Here is a 17,152-nt window from a genome sequence, read left to right on the forward strand (position 1 = left end):
CCCCACACCTACTTCTTGCCTTGCAGCCCTCACTCTGATGGAGGGTTTATACTCTTCCCAGTCCTCCAGTTGAACAGCAATGACTGACTTTTCTTTGTACTTCACATCTAAAGGTCAAAGTCCAATTGATTCTATTTTGGAAATGGCCTGCTCTCCAGCCATCCCCTTATTCAGACCATGTCTCCACTTGCCTAGGGTATGAGAGTACCCGCCCTGTCACCACCTCCCCTGACTCTGGTCCACCTCCTCTAGTGCAGCCAAACGGGGCTCCTTCAAAGCCCAACTCCATGCAGAATTCTGCTAGGTTTCACTGAAAGAAATGATTTCAAAAATCTTACAAAGTCGTATTTGAGCCTAGCCAAGTATTTTGGAAAAGAGGATTTGTGAGGGAGAATTTATCTTATAAGATTTAAAAACAGGAGTTCCCATTGTGGCTCAGCAGTAATGAACCCAACTAGTGTCTATGAGGATACGGGTTCAATCCCTGGCCTTGCTTAGTGGGTTAAAGATCTGGTGTTGTGATAAACTGTAGTGTAGGTCACAGATCCTGCATTTCTGTGACTGTGGCATAGGCTTGATTTGACCCCTCGCCTGGAAATTTTCATATGCTGCACATGTGGTCCTAAAAAGCAAAAAAAAAGAAAAAAGGAAAAAAAAGCTGAAAGTATCACAATAAAACAGTTATAGAGAGATGTATAAGAATATAAGAAATACAGAAGAACAGAAAAATAGGTCAGGAAGACAAAAATAGAGAATCAAGAAATAGATTCAACTTTATATATGTATATACATATATAGTATATTTGAGGGGGTTTTTTTGGTCTTTTTAGGGTCACACCCACAAAGTATGAAAGTTCCCAGGTCAGAGATCAAATCAGAGCTACAGCTGCCAGCCTCCACCACAGCCACAGCAACTTGGAATCTGAACCACGTCTCTGACCTACACCACAGCTCATGGCAACACGGAATCCTTAACCCACTGAGTGAGGCCGGGGATCAAACCTGCATCCTCATGGATACTGGTGGAGTTTGCCACTGCTGAGTCACAATGGGAACTCCTAGTACATTTGTAAGTCCATATATCTGCTTTTATATGTGTATCATATATTTAATACACTTAGTTATACATTTAAACTTCAATTCAGTCGGGGAAAGACAGTTTACTTAAAAGCTGGTGTTGGGAATTCCTATCGTGGCTCAGTGGAAACGAATTCGACTAGTAACCATTAGGACACAGGTTTGATCTCCGGCCTTGCTCAGTGGGTTAAGGATCAGGTGTTGCCGTGAGTAGTGGAGTAGGTTGCAGACTTGGCTTGGATCCTAAGTTGCTGTGGCTGTGGCACAGGCCCACAGCTGTAGCTCCAAATCAACCCCTAGCCTGGGAACTTCCATATGCCACGGTTGCGGGGCCTAAAAAGCAAAAATAAATAAATAAATAAAAGATGGTGTTGAGGTAACTGAAAATATATTTGGAAGAACAAAGCTAAATCACTCTCTCTCTCATATATTAATCAAGATCCCAGCTGGACAAGAGACTTAATTACCTAAAAAGTGAAAATATTACCCTAAAAAAATCAAGAGAATATCTTTTAGCCTTGGATAGGGGAAACTTTCCCATTTAAAATTGGACACCTAGAGGCCTAAAAAGCAGTTTTAACTCTATAAAAACATAAAATTTTCTATGACAAAAATAGTAAACCTGAATGACAAAAGCTAGGCTGGGAAAGATACTAGCCACACATGACAATAATATGCTCAATACCAATGGCAGCTACACATTGATAAGATGACAGGAAAGCTGATAGAAAATGGCAAACTCTAGGAGTTTTCATCGTGGCTCAGTGGTTAACAAACCTGACCAGTAACCATGAGGTTGCGGGTTTGATCCCTGGCCTTGCTCAGTGAGTTAAGGATCCAGCATGGCTGTGAGCTGTGGTGTAGGTCACCGATGCGGCTCGGATCCTGCATTGCTATTGCTGTGGCTATGGCACAGGCTGGCAGCTACAGCTCTGATTCGACCCCTAGTCTGGGAACCTCCATATGCCACAGGTATGACACTAAAAGGGCAAAAAAAAAAAAAAAAAAAGAAAAAAGAAAATGGCAAACTGTATGAAGAGACAATTCACAGAAAACAGACAATAAACATATATTAAAATGTTCAAACCTAATAATTTACATGGAGACACTAATTCAAACAAGATACAGTCTCCTGGCACACCCACCTCCTAGTAAGGCTATAAAATAAAGGGAAAATGCCCCAGCTTCAGGGAAGGGTGTTGGTTTTGTTTTTGTCTTTGCTACTCACATAAGCCTCTCTTCATACCCTTGATACATACAGCACATGCCCTACCATCCCTCACTATGAACATATCTGCCTCCTTTATCAGACACAGGCTGAGGCGGTGGAGGAAGCTAATAGAAATTTGTACAATCTAAATAGAAATTTGTAGAATGGCAAAATAGATCAGTGACATCTTCTCATTTTATAGATTCACCACCACCAAATTAATTCTCAACTAGGAGAGAAACAGGGGTCAACCAGATCAAAAATGGAACTGGAGGAGTTCCCACTGTATTTCAGTAGGAACAAATCTGACTAGCATCCATAAGGATGCAGGTTCCATCCCTGGCCTTGCTCAGTGGGTTAAGGATCCAGGGTTTCCACGAGCTGTGGTGTAGGTTGCGGACACAGCTCAGGCCCCGTGTTGCGGTGGCTATGGCGTAGGCCGGCAGCTGTAGCTCCGATTTGACCCCTAGCCTGGGAACTTCCATGTGCTGTGGGTGCGGCCCTAAAATGACCAAAAACAACAACAACAAACAAACAAACAAAAAAACAACAACAACAGAATCTTGGTCCTTTTTTATTTTTAAATTGGCTACACCCACAGCATATGGAAGTTCCAAGGCCAGGAATCAAATCTGACCTGCAGCAACAACATATACCAGAGCTGCAGCAATGCGGGATCCTTAACCCACTGCACCACAGCAGGAACTCCTTAACTGGCACTTTAAAGATAAGCCTCAACCTCAAGGAATACCTAATGTGTGGATTTTAGGCATTAGAGTCTCAAATGCACCATTTTTAAAGTAGGATTGTATACACATCACCTTCCTGAATTATTCATATTTCCTCTGATGAAATGGAGAAAAGATGTTTTCCCTTAACCAGATTACTTTCTGTACATATGTGTACTTAAAATACTTTTAAGTTTTTCCCTCTGAGAATAAAAGTTAATAGAAATGTAAGAAGACAAAAACGATTATTTAAATAGTGGTTTATATAAGAGCTAGAGTTGAAGGCGAGGCCATTACACTCTAGAATATCTATGTAAATAAGAAAACAACGCAGATAGTAGGAAAGTGAGGAGGCAAGACGAGGAGGTGAAAACCAGTCAAGTCACTACAGAATTCTTATGACCTAAAATCTGTTCCAGGACTTTACTGGCCATCAATAGACAGAGGTTAAATGACTTAACGATATATTCATACTATGGTACACTATGCAGGATAAAAAGAAGGGGGTAGAAGTATGTTATAATATGCAACACTCTAAGGCGTATTTAATAAAAAAGTCAGAAAAATGTAACTGGAACTAATCACATCTTTCCATGTCTGTGTAAATTCATATAATTTATATAAAAATTATGGGAGGGGGACTGAAGAAAATTATACAGATTATAATGAATGCATACTCATATATTATTACATAGGTAATACTAATGTTAGTATTAAATAATAAATGTAATAGAGATGAATATAATAACTAATATAACAGACTTAGTATTTTAATGTGGATTCAACTCAAGCACATTTTTTTCTCAGTGTCTTGCTTTCAAAAAGAGGAAACTGAAATACAATAATGAAATGATTTAGCTCAGCATTTGAAAACAGGCAATTAAAGACCTAGATGGTTAGAAACATGGAAACAACCTAAATGTCCACTGACAGGTGAATGGATAAAGAAGATGTGGTACATATATACAATAGAATATTACTCAGCCATAAAAAATGAAAAATGCAGCTACATGGATATACCTAGAGATTATCATGCTTAGTGAAGTAAGTCAGGAGGAAGGCAAATACCATATGATATCATTTATATGTGGAATCTAAAATATGGCACAAATGAACTTAACTATGAAACATAAACAGATTCACAGACATAGAGACCAGACTTGTCGTTGCCAATAGGGAGGAGGGATGGGGAAAAGGTGGACTGGGAGTTTGGGGATGAGCAGATGCAAACCATTATATATAGAATGGATAACCAATGAAGTCCTGTATAGCACAGAAAACTATAGTATCCTGTAATAAACTATGGAAAAAATATGTATAATTGAATCACTTTGCTATACAGCAGAAACTAGCACAACCATTGTAAATCAACTCTACTTCAATTAAATTAAAACACAAAACAAACAAAAAAAGACCTAACTGGCTAAAGAAAACTGCAGGAGGAAATGAGGAAAGTGTCCTTGACAGCTGGTTATTGTGAAGCCCTGATGTGTGGCCATGTTACTAAGTATTGTGAGCACCTTACGGCAAGGCTTTTTTTTTTTTTTTTTTTTTTTACAATTTTGATATATTATTAATATGTATTAAAGTCAGATTTTTCTTCATAAAATGTGAAGTAACCATGGTTAAATTGCATGACATTAAATGATGTTTGATGTTGAGGCCTGGCACATTGAAAGCGTTCAATTAGTACCCTGTGAATAAGAAATCAATTGGGAATTAATGAGACTCATACTTTGCATACCAAATTATTGGTTTTTTTTTTTTTTTTCCTTTTCTGGGGCCACACCTGCAACATATGGAGGTTCCTGGGCTAGGGGTTTAAGTAGAGCTGTAGCTGCTGGTCTATGCCACAGCCACAGCAATGCCAGATCCAAACCACGTCTGTGACCTACACTACAGCTCACAGCAATGCCGCATCCTGAGTGAGGCCAGGGGTCGAACCCGCAACCTCATGGTTCCTAGTCAGATTTGTTAACCACTGAGCCACGACAGGAACTTTTTTTTTTTTCCTGTGCTAATGGCATGTGGAAGTTCTGAGGCCAGGGAACAGCAACCAGAGCCACAGCAATGACAACCTTGAACCCTTAAACCACTACACCATGAGGGAGTTCTGACTGCCTAATTTTTAAAATCTTGCTCTAATAGATGTAGTAATTGAGACTGGTTATCATTTGTTCTTTATATATATATATATATATATTTTTTTTTTTTTTTTCTTTTTGCCATTTCTTGGGCTGCTCCCATGGCATATGGAGGTTCCCTGGCTAGGAGTTGAATCAGAGCTGTAGCCGCCGGCCTATGCCCCAGCCGCAGCAACTTGGGATCCAAGCCGCGTCTGCGACCTACACCACAGCTCATGGCAACACTGGATCCTTAACCCACTGAGCAAGGTCAGGGATCGAACCTTCAACTCCATGGTTCCTAGTCAGATTCGTTAACCACTGAGACATGAGGGGAACTCCTCAATGACTATTTAATACAGAGTCTTTGTCTACTAGCTGGCACATGGGTGGTGGCTGATAAATGGATAAGTAATGGATAGATCTGCAAACACCCTGGTCCAAAAGGTGACGTGACTTCCTACTGGCCCACCCCAGGAGCAGAAAACCCTGATTACCGTGGCACTTTCTGCTGTGTAAGGAATGGAAGTTAATGGCCTGCAGCATTCTTGCCTCACTGATTAATGATAAATTTCTTAGGCAACCTGGAACTCAGTTTATTTGTAAAAGGTTGGATAGCATTTTCTGTAACTGATACTCTGCAACAGAGTAATGAGGATCATAAAATGCTTTGCACTTATCAATGGTTATGAAGGTCATAATAGCATGAATCATAACCGACAGGGCAGAAATCAGGTTCCCACTAAATGAGTTCTTCTTAGAGCATTCAAATGATCATCCTGATTAGTTCTGTCTCACTCTTCCATACACCTCATTAAGTGTCTTGATTACTTGGGCAAATGGGGCCATGACACTCTTTCCTGCCTGGGATTTGTTTCTGAAGGCTGTTGGTGACCCCGTCGGGGTCAGGTTTGAGTGTGAACAGTCTATCGCAGGAATAAAATCTCAAGGTTTCATAGAGGATGATTTCCATATCTAGGGGTTAGCTTCTGGTCATGTGAATGCTCTTAAGAAAGGAGTATTTGGGGGTCACTTTGCTGTACAATAGAAATTGACAGAACACTATAAACCAACCATAATGGAAAAAATAAAAATCATTAAAAAAAAAAAAAGAGTGGAGTATTTAATGGAGTTTCTGTTGTGGCTCAGTAGGTAAAGAACCTGACATAGTGTCTGCGAGCATACGGGTTCAATCCCTGGCCTCACTCCGTGGATAAAGGACCTGGAGTGCCTCAAGTTGCAGCACAGCTCACAGATGGGGCTCAGATCTGGTGTCGCTGTGGCTGTGGTATAGGCTGGCAGCTGCAGCTCTGACTTGACTTCTAGCCTGAGAACTTCCATATGCTGTAGGTGCCACCATATAATAATAATGATGATGATGATAGAGTATTTGATACTGAGCAACAGGAAAAAACGGAGTCTTGGAAAGTCAGAATTCAAAAGGGCATACTAGCTAGCATGGGTCCGTGGACAGTCACTGGAGATAGGTGCCTTGGGTTCAAATCCAACTCTCAAACCAGTGGGCTTGGAACTTGGACAAGTTCCTGAACTCTGAGTCCAGCATTACTTGCTTAAAATATCAGCATAAACAAGTTCCTGTTGTAGCTCAGCAGAAACTAGGATCCATGAAGTTGCAGGTTTGATCTCTGGCCTCACCTAGAGGGGTTAAGGATCCGGTGGTGCCCTGAGATGTGGTGTAGGTTCGGATCTTGCTTCGCTGTGGCTGTGGTGTAGGCCGATGGCTACAGCTCCAATTCAACCCCTAGCCTGGGAACATCTATATGCTGCAGGTGTGGCCCTAAAAAGACAGAAAAAAAAAAAAATCAGATAAGTTTCCTCTGAGGTTGATATGACACATAAATCACACACAACCATTAGCACAGGTCAGTTCACATAATAATTTTGGTTATGTATTCTTTCCAATGTCATGCAACTTTGGAGATAAGAGGGGAGCCACGGAACTAGTCTGTGGTAGATCTAAGGTTGGATTTTTTTTTTTTTAAATCACAGTGTCTCTATTGTGTATCTCTACAAGCGTATAAATCTGAATTGCTGGAGTTCCCGTCATGGCTCAGTGGCTAACAAATCCGACTAGGAACCACGAGGTTGCAGGTTCGGTCCCTGGCCTTGCTCAGTGGGTTAAGGATCCAGTGTTGCCGTGAGCTGTGGTGTAGGTTGCAGACACAGCTTGGATCCCGAGTTGCTGTGGCTCTGGTGTAGGCCAGTGGCTACAGCTCCAATTAGACCCCTAGCCTGGGAACTTCCATATGTCACGGGAGCAGCCCAAGAAATGGCCAAAAGACAAAAAAAAAAACAAAACAAAAAAAACAAACCCTGAATTGCTATCATTTTAATTTCATTCTATTTCTAAAAGAAAATCTCACCATTCACAGAAAGTCAAGTATCAGGTAAATTGGGGGAGATGAAGTAAATAAAAGATAAATGTATAATATTTAACTCTGGCTTGTAGAATATATGGAACAATAGAGCACTTGTAGTATACTCACTCGAAATATCTCAGAAAATTGTAGATATTCATTTCTTTGAAGTTCAGCTCCATCTGAATATGCAACTTTTGTAACAAGCTCACCCATGATGTTACAGAAAAAAAAAGCCCTCAGATGATATAATTTGACCCTTCTTCCTCAACATAAACATAGTAGGAACCTTTTCAATTTTTATTTTGAAATAATTAGATTCACAGAAAATTGCAAAGACCATGTAGAAAGCTCCCATAATTTTAGTAATTCACCCCATATTCTTATTGAATTCTGGCATCTGATATATGTCTGTCTGAATCAGCATTATTTTACATCCTTTTTTTAAGTGATTTTTTATTTTATTTTTTAATTTTTTTTTTTTGTCTTTTTTTTCGCTATTTCTTGGGCCGCTGCCGTGGCATATGGAGGTTCCCAGGCCAGGGGTCGAATAGGAGTTGTAGCCACCAGCCTATGCCAGATTCACAGCAACATGGGACCCGAGCCACGTCTGCAACCTACACCACAGCTCACGGCAACGCCGGATCCTTAACCCACTGAACAAGGGCAGGGACCAAACCCGAAACCTCATGGTTCCTAGTCAGATTCGTTAACCACTGCGCCATGATGGGAACTCCCAAGTGATTTTTTAAATGTGATTTACAATGTGTCAATTTCTGCTGTACAGCACAGTGACCCAGTCATACATATATATATACATTCTTTTTCTCATACTATCTTCCAGCATGTTCTATCCCAAGAGATTGGATGTCATTCCCTGTGCTATATACAGCAGGACCTCATTGCTTATCCATTTTAAATGGAAGAGGTTTCACCTACTAACCCCAAACTCCCCATCCATCCCATTATTTTACATCTTTAACTAAACAAAGTAGGAACTTTCTTTGTTATTCAGATTTGCACAGATAACCGAGTGCTAATGATGCCAAAGATCTGGAAACAATGATTTACCTGTTTTTCCTTCCACTTTTAGCAATCCACATGATTTCTGATGATCCTGTATCTTAAAGTTATAAAACTAATTTCTAATCATTACATGCCCTCCCCCTGGCCCCCAGACCGCCTCTCCTCCTTTGGTTGTGGCATCCCTTCTTTTAGACAGCTGCTTTCTCTTTGGGTATGGGTCCCCAGTTTATTGAGGAAATGTATCACCAAGAGTGACAGCACACGCCTGGATACAAATCATTCATTTCTTCATTCCCTCAGCCGCTCTAATTTGTCGAATGACAACACTGCTAAGAGCCGTTATATGCACTGGGCGTAATAACCATCACCGGGGAGAGCCAGACGCTGCCCTCATGGACTTTACAGTCTGCCAAGAAAGAGAGCAAAGTTCAAGTTGCTTGTAACAGAAGAGGGCAGGCCAGGGGTGGTAGACGTATTTACCAGGTGGATCTGCCTTAGACTGAGGCTTAGGGAAGGCTTCCTGAGGGAAGAAAAGTGAGATAAGGGCATGTTTGGCCAGGATGGAATAATCATCCCAAGGTTTTCCTCCATCACTGCAGAAGCCTCATATTCTTTGCATCTGCTTCTCCATGTCATTTTCCAGAAAACTGTCCTTCCACCCTGTGATCTGGAGATTGGCACTTGCCATCTCTATACAGGTTGAATCATGAGCCACTGTAGCTGCCGACCCTCAACACCTCCTGAAAGGAGCTCAGGGTGGAGATGAGGAGTGAGGCCCTCTGTGCTCTGAGAAAACTGGAAGAACTGGTCTTTGGATAGGTATTTTCAGGAGATTTTATGAACCCAATTCTTGCATCTTCTTGTATCAAGAAAAGCGCTAAAATCCTTCATGCTTCTCGTGACTAGTGGTGACCCTCATCAGACTAGCAGCAAGCTTCTGTAAAATACATGCTTGATTGCCTGTATCTCCTGCTTCACCAGAATCACATATATACTGCCCTTCCCCCCTACCTCTCTGGAGAGGTATTTCAGAGCTATAGTCCTCATTTTGCCCTCCAAAAAACTTAACTCTCAACTTTTAGGTTGTGTTTTTTAAGTTGACAACCATCTGCTTATTTTTCTATTTGTGCAAATAAAAAGGCCTGACTTTCAGGCAAATAGCCCCCTTCTTTAACCTTCTTCAAACCCTTTGTCTAACCATTGTTACCTATCCAGACCAGAAACAATGAATACAATCCTATCTTCAAAATCAGGATCATATATAGTGTTTTAAAGCTAAACACTGGAAATCAGCAACCCAGAAGTGCAAAAAAACCACAAAAGTGCCCTGGGCCATTGGTATCCAGCACATCAACCTCTATTCACATCAGCACTAAATGGGAGGCTAACAACAGGTCTCTCAGACCCCTTCACTGTCCTTGGAGGGTGCAGGGCCCTACTTTGTCTGACACAGGGGTCAGGGTGTCCTATGTCATTTTTGGTCCACTAGTGTTTCATAAAGACATGCCATTGCTAGCAAATCCATACACACAGACATTTATAAAACTAGGCATTATTAATGTTCATCTATTTTGGTCCCCTTCTCATTCCCTGACTGGTAGGTAGGAAGTTTATGCACACATTAGATAGACATCATTCAACCCATTTAAAAAATGACAATTTTATGGCAACGGACTGAAAGCAAATTATTTTATATAGTTATGGTTTAATTAGTAGTTTTTCATATACTTTTTTTCTTTCTTTTTCTTTTTTACACACCAACCACAATCTTGATTTGGTTAAGTTTAATTTTTACTTTTTCCTGCAGAATTTTTCAAAATTATTAATAGACTTCTCCAGCAGATGGTGCTGCGTACAACATAAAGCCACATATTTCACTCTTTGGTGCTCAGCTGCTTCTGCAACCTAACTTGACACCTTAAGATTAATTTGGTCTCGTGGTTGATCAATTAAAAACAAGTTCAACTGAAAAGAACCAAAGTCGCAATTTCTAACTGAGAAGCCTGTTTCTAAAACATGATTGATATAGCTAGACAATAAACTATGATATTTATTTTGTTATATAATAAGCATTAATTTTCCTTTCCTGCTTCAATTATAATAAAATATATATAAGTATTTAATCTATAATGTATGACTTTAAAATCTCATTTACTCTCATCTGAGCCTTAAGTAACAGTAACAAGTGAGACAATATTTTCCTAGTACTGTAACATTCTTTGGATAAATGCAGCAACATTTTGTTCCAATACAGTGGTTGGTATTTTAAAATAACAAAATTCATGTATCTTCAGAGCATGCTTGTGATACTGAGGAGGCAATGATTTTGACTGATAAACCCAAATAAATTTTAGACCTAATAAATGTGAAACAAAATCTACCACTGTCCAGGGTAACGCTGTCTAAGAGAAATATAATGCAAGTCACATATATAATTTTAAATTCTCTTATAGCAACACTAAAAAGAAAAAAAGGAACAGGTGAAATTGTTTTTTTAACAGTTTTTTTTACTTAGCTCTGTATATCCAAAATGTTACCATTTGAACAAGCAACCAATGTAAAAATTATTAATGAGCTATATATTGGAGTATACTAAGTCTTCACAAATCTGGGGTATTTTATTTATATTTGCAGCACATCTGAGTTCATACTAGCCCAATTTCAAGTGCATGCAGAGCTAGTGGCTATGGTACTGGATGGTACAGGACCAGAGCATTTCTCAAGCTCTTCAATTCTCAAGTCCTCTAAGGAGAAAGGATTCTTCTACTAGCAAATCCCACTGCTAGGTCCAACATGACCACAAACTACACCCTTTTGGGGTCTGACTTCAGAGGCACTATTTTATTTTATTTTATTGAAATAGAGTTGATTTACAATGTTATTTTCTGATATATAGCAAATTGATTTAGTTAAACATATTCTTATACATGATATATAAATATATATACTTATATGAATATACATAACATATATTCTATATATATTCTTCTTCATATTCCTTTCCATTATAGTTTATCACAGAATATTGAATATTGTTCCCTGTGCTGTACATTAGGACCTTGTTGTTTATCCATTCTTTTTTTTTTTTTTTTTTTAGGGCCGCACTCGCAGCACATGGAGGTTCCCAAGCTGGGGGTCTAATCGGAGCTACAGCTGCCAGCCACTGACACAGCCACAGCAACGCGGGATCTGAGCCATGTCTGCAACCTACATCACGCTCACGACAATGCCAGATCCTTAACCCACTGAGCAAGGCCAAGGATCGAACCCACAACCTCATGGTTCCTAGTCAGATTCGTTTCTGCTGTGTCATGATGGGAACTCCTGTTTATCCATTCTATATACAACAGTTTGTATCTGCTAATTCCAAACTCCTAATCCAACCCTCCCCAACCCCCCCCCCCAAAGGCACAATTTTAAACCTGTTTAAATGAACTTTGTGAGTTAGCTCAAAAACAAGGTAGGTAGCGTTTTAATGAAACAAAGTGGATTCAATTTGGTGCACTTGAAAGATGATGTTTTTGTGGGGAGAGAAATGAACATTTTTTGTTTGGCGATATCTTTTTCTCCCCTGAGAATACACGCATTAGCAAGTGCCCGGACAAGATCTATGTCTGCTGGCAAAGAGAAAAGTTGCTCCTGCCACATGATACCTTAGTGATAACGGCAGGTTCTTCACACCCAGGCCAACTGTCCTTTGTGTCATTCTAGCCTCTTGTTTTGATAGAGCTTTGCTGGCACACCTGCTTCATTAGCATAACCATTGATGCCTCCGTCTCTGAGCTTGTTAGTGACATAAATGACTCTGGATTCTACCTTCTTCTGCAATGAGTTTTTCCTGAATACATACCACATCCTTTTAAGTCATATAAGAACTAGGAGGGTACCTTGATTTCATAATGGAAAATTTAAATGGCAGCTGACATTTCTGTCACCTTTTGTTCTAACACAAAGCACTTCCATTGGCATCTTTCATTTGAGAAGATACAGGGGCAAGGGCTTACTGCAGAACAACAACCAGATTTGGCATCAGAAGTCCCAATTTTGGAAGTCTAGATATCTATTTATTATTTCCTGCCAGGGTGGCAGTGACGGGGTAACCATCATCAACTGTGACCAGGGCTTCCACTAGCCCTGCTGGCATTCTCCTGTAACTTGGAGAAGGGTGTCCACTTGGTATATGGCTTCCACTAGCCCTGCAGGTATATGGCTTGGCAACCAGACAGTAGCTTTGAAAAAAATTAGATAAAACTGCCCCCTTTGTCCTAAAAGCCAGCGTCAGAGCAGATGGCCTGGCAAGATCTCTGCCCAGGCCCTTGCTCTACTGCACAACTGTAAGTGGCAGCCATGTCTATGACTAACTTTTACTGAGCAGTTCTTACCTATCAGACATTGTGCTAAGAACATTACCTATAGTAGCTCATCTGTTACCCATCAGTTTTCTATGAGTTTAGAGAAACTAAAGGCTTTGTTAGCGACACAGCTAATTAATTATCAATGGAATCAAGATGGGAATTTCAGTTTGTGTGATGTTCACAGATCATGATCCTAAGGATCACACTACATGGGGCCAAATAATTTGCCTCCTTGGACTTATTTTTCCCTGGAGTTCTAACCAGTAATTTTTTTCTTTTTTTTTTTTTTTTGCCATTCCCTGGCCAATGGAAGTTCTCAAGCCACGGATCCAGCCCACACCTCAAGGGAAGCCCAAGCCACTGCAGTGACAATGCCCAATCCTTAACTTGCTGAGCTACAGAGGAACTCCTCTAACCAGTAAATTTGCACATATGAAAAGGCTTTGCAAGTAGTAAAATATATAGAACCGTAATTGAATCTTTACAATTATGTTAATAAAAATCTCTCATCAAAATATTGGTAGAGATGATTTTTAAATATTTAGGTTTTAAGATTTTCATAGAAGAGGATGCAACAAGCCTAGTTATAAAAATAAAATACAGATCAGTTATAAAGTACCATATAGAATTCATTTATGGAAAAGAGGGCTAAAATGAGGCATTTATAATAGAACAGGTATTATCAAGGGTCTTTTGCCATAGATAACAGATAAAGCTTGGTTGTTATGAACTGGGGAAATTAATAGGTTAAATAAAATAGTGGAATAATTTATTTTTCTTTTTCTTTAAGGAAGTCTTGGGTCATCTGGTCACTGGCTTATTTTAGGTACTATTTTTATTTTGCTAATTAACAACTATCCAGGGTGACAGAGTGGACAGGGTAGAAAATAACATGAAACCTCCTAATCCATGCTTATGCTTCTCTTCCCAGAACTTGGTTGAGCCTTGAAGGAAAAATAAAGTTAAGGTTTTTTTTGCTCCATGTCTGTGGCATGAGCAAGTTCCAAGGCCAGGGATCGAAACTGCACCACAGCAGTGACCAGAACCACTGCAGTGACAATGCCAGATCCTTAACCTGTTCTGCCACCAGGAAAGTCTGGGTTGTTTTTTGTAGAGATGGATTGATTTTTATTTATGCCTGTATGTTTTTAGAAGGAGGATATTCCAATTAAAACAAAGTTTTGGTTGGGGGGAGGGATAAATTAGGAGTTTGAGTTTAATATGTACACACCATAATATATAAAATGGATAACCAACAAGGACCTACTGTATAGCACAGGGAACTATACTTAGCATTTCATAATAACCTGTAAGGGAAATGAATCTGAAAAAAAAAATACATATATATATATAGTTGAATCACTGTGCTGCACACCTGAAACTAACATGATATTGTAGATCAACTATATTCCAGGTTTTGTTTTTTTTTTTGTATTTGTTTTTGTTTTGTTTTTACAGCCACACCTGCGGCATATGGAAGTTCCCAAGCTAGGAGTCGAATCTGAACTGCAGCTGAAGCCTACAGCACAGCCCATGGCCACTCAGATGCGAGCCACATCTGTGCTATGCTGCAGTTCATGGCAATACCTGATCCTTAACTCACTGAGTGAGGCTAGGGATCAAACCCACATCCTCTTGGAAACAATGCTGGGTCCAAAGATCTGCTGAGCCACAGTGGGAATTCCTCCAAGTTTTAAAAAAATGATTTAAAAAAAATCAGGTTTCTTTTGGGACAAGATAAGAGCGATGGTAAATAGAGCTTGAGCTTGGTATGAAATCTAATTGAGCTTGAGTTATAAACTATGTGCATTCAGACTTCCCATGTGGCTTGTAGCATAACTACTCGGTGTTGCTTCTACAGTGGCTGTGGCTCGACTCCTGGCTTGTGAACTTCCAAATGCCGCAGGTGTGGCCACTTATTTAATAAAATTATACAAAAAAAATTATGTGCATTGCTTCCTTCATTATTATTACTTGCAAATGTAATACACAAAGAAAACCACTTTGCCTTAAAAACTTACTCCTCACTTTTGCTGTTGTGGCCTCCAGTGCTTGAATCTTTAAACTTAGAAGGATTTACATTTCCTTTTTTTTTTTTTTTTTTTTGTCTTTTTGTTGTTGTTGTTGTTGCTATTTCTTGGGCCGCTCCCGCGGCATATGGAGGTTCCCAGGCTAGGGGTCCAATCGGAGCTGCAGCCACCGGCCTATGCCAGAGCCACAGCAACGCGGGATCCGAGCCGCGTCTGCAACCTACACCACAGCTCACGGCAACGCCGGATCGTTAACCCACTGAGCAAGGGCAGGGACTGAACCCGCAACCTCATGGTTCCTAGTCGGATTCGTTAACCACTGCGCCACGACGGGAACTCCTACATTTCCTTTTAATTATCTAAAGTGGAGCCAAAGTTTATCTGGCCTTTAAAAATGTAGTAAAGGAACTCTACCCACTATTTTCAAGATAATAGAGGACAGAATCCAGGACAGAGGGCTATATCATCTTTCCTTTAAAACATCTGACAGCTGCCCCTTTATGGAGTATTTGGGGGGCATTTGTCTAAGCAAAGATATGAAAAATTCCTATTTGAGAATTGGTTTATTAAAAAGAAAATGAAGACATGTCAGCATGACATCATGGAAGTTCATTCCATAAATGAACCTTAAAATAATGAAGAACTACTTGTGCCTGATAGGACATATGAAAATCTATGCTCAAAGATGAAGATCATATTATTAGAATACATGGTATTTTCTGTCAGAACTGCAGTGTTCAAAGAGTTAGCCATTGGCCACATGTAGCTATTTGAAATTAAACAAAATTAAAAATTACCTTCCACTGTAAATCAACTAGGTCAATAAAACCTTTTACCAAGAAAAAAAAAAATTACCTTCCTTCCTTGCATAGTTATATTTAAGGTACTCAAGGGTCACATGTGACTGGTGACTGGTGATCACTGTGGGACAGCACAGATGCGGAACCTTTCCATCATCATAGAAAGTTCTATTGGACAACATTCTCTTAGCACAGTCAGTAGAATTCCTAGCATATTGTTACTTTCTAAGAACTCTCCTCAAAGTGAATGCTCCTCTTTAAGTTTTTTCTCCCTGGAGATTAACATTAATGAAGTTTGGGGTAGAGGACACAGACTGGTGAGAACTTTCCCCCAGATACCTGCATATGATGAACTCGTTCTCCAGGACCGCATAAGTGCCTCACTCGGCAGTCCTGATACTGGGGATCTAAAGGTGGGTAAGACACCTACCCTGCCCTCAGCAGCTTACAATATCAAGGTAGCCATTAATTTTAAAAATAAATAAAGAAAAAAGAAAAAAGAAAGAAACAAAGAAAGAAAATCTTTGTGTAGAGTTTGCTACATTTTATTTTTCTTTTATTTTACTCTATTTTATCATTTACTTTGGCTGCACCTGCGGCATGTGGAAGTTCCTGGGCTAGGGATCAAACCCGCACAGTGACCCGACCCATAGCAGTACAACGCTGGATCCTTAACCCATTGTGCCACAAAGGAACACTTACATTTTAATAACTAGTAATCTACAATAGCATTTAAGAAATACTGGAAATATGAAAATATTTTGATACTTTTCCTTAAAACAAACAAAAAAGATCCTTCTTGGAAAACCCATCCATTTTTATTCTCTCCAATTTTTAATCCTGAATCATCCATATTTTTTTAAGCTTTTCGAAATGCTAATTTAATTCATTCCCTTAGGATTTTATTCTTTTTGAAACTTTTGATTGTGTTTTCTTATAAATTTCCTTATGAAAGAATGACTCTATTTCATGATTTATAATAAGGCAATAAAAATTGGAACTCAATTACCACTGCATGTTTCCACCAATTAGAAATGATCTGAAGCTGTGAATGGTACAGGATATAAGTGTTAACTAGCATTACGTATAAACACTTCATGTACACTCATTGCATGTATAATATTTAAAAAGACTATTCCGAATCTTTAAATCTAGAGGTCCTTAGGAATTTTCTTTAGGTTTATTTTCTTCTCCATGGGACACACATTTCTAAAATAAGTGGGATAGTTAAAAGTCTTTGAAAACAGAACTAGATTTCAGCCCGAGCACTGCTCTTGACCTAGGGTAACCTTAGGTAAATAACTTGACTTGTTTTGAACTTCAGTTTCCTCATCTATAGAGTGGGGTTAAATCTACCTACTTCTTAGTACAATTACAATTATTAGTGTCCCCCTATCCTGCTGTAAAGACATATTTATTTATTTA

General features: G+C 39.4%; 1 protein-coding gene across 1 annotated transcript in view; it reads right to left on the reverse strand.

Annotated features, from left to right (window-relative positions):
• Nucleotides 1-17,152, reverse strand: part of ANK3 (ankyrin 3) — a 393,067-nt gene that overhangs the window by 60,118 nt on the left and 315,797 nt on the right.

Source organism: Sus scrofa, chromosome 14 (genome assembly GCF_000003025.6).
Source record: "Sus scrofa isolate TJ Tabasco breed Duroc chromosome 14, Sscrofa11.1, whole genome shotgun sequence".
NCBI classification, from domain to species: domain Eukaryota; kingdom Metazoa; phylum Chordata; class Mammalia; order Artiodactyla; family Suidae; genus Sus; species Sus scrofa.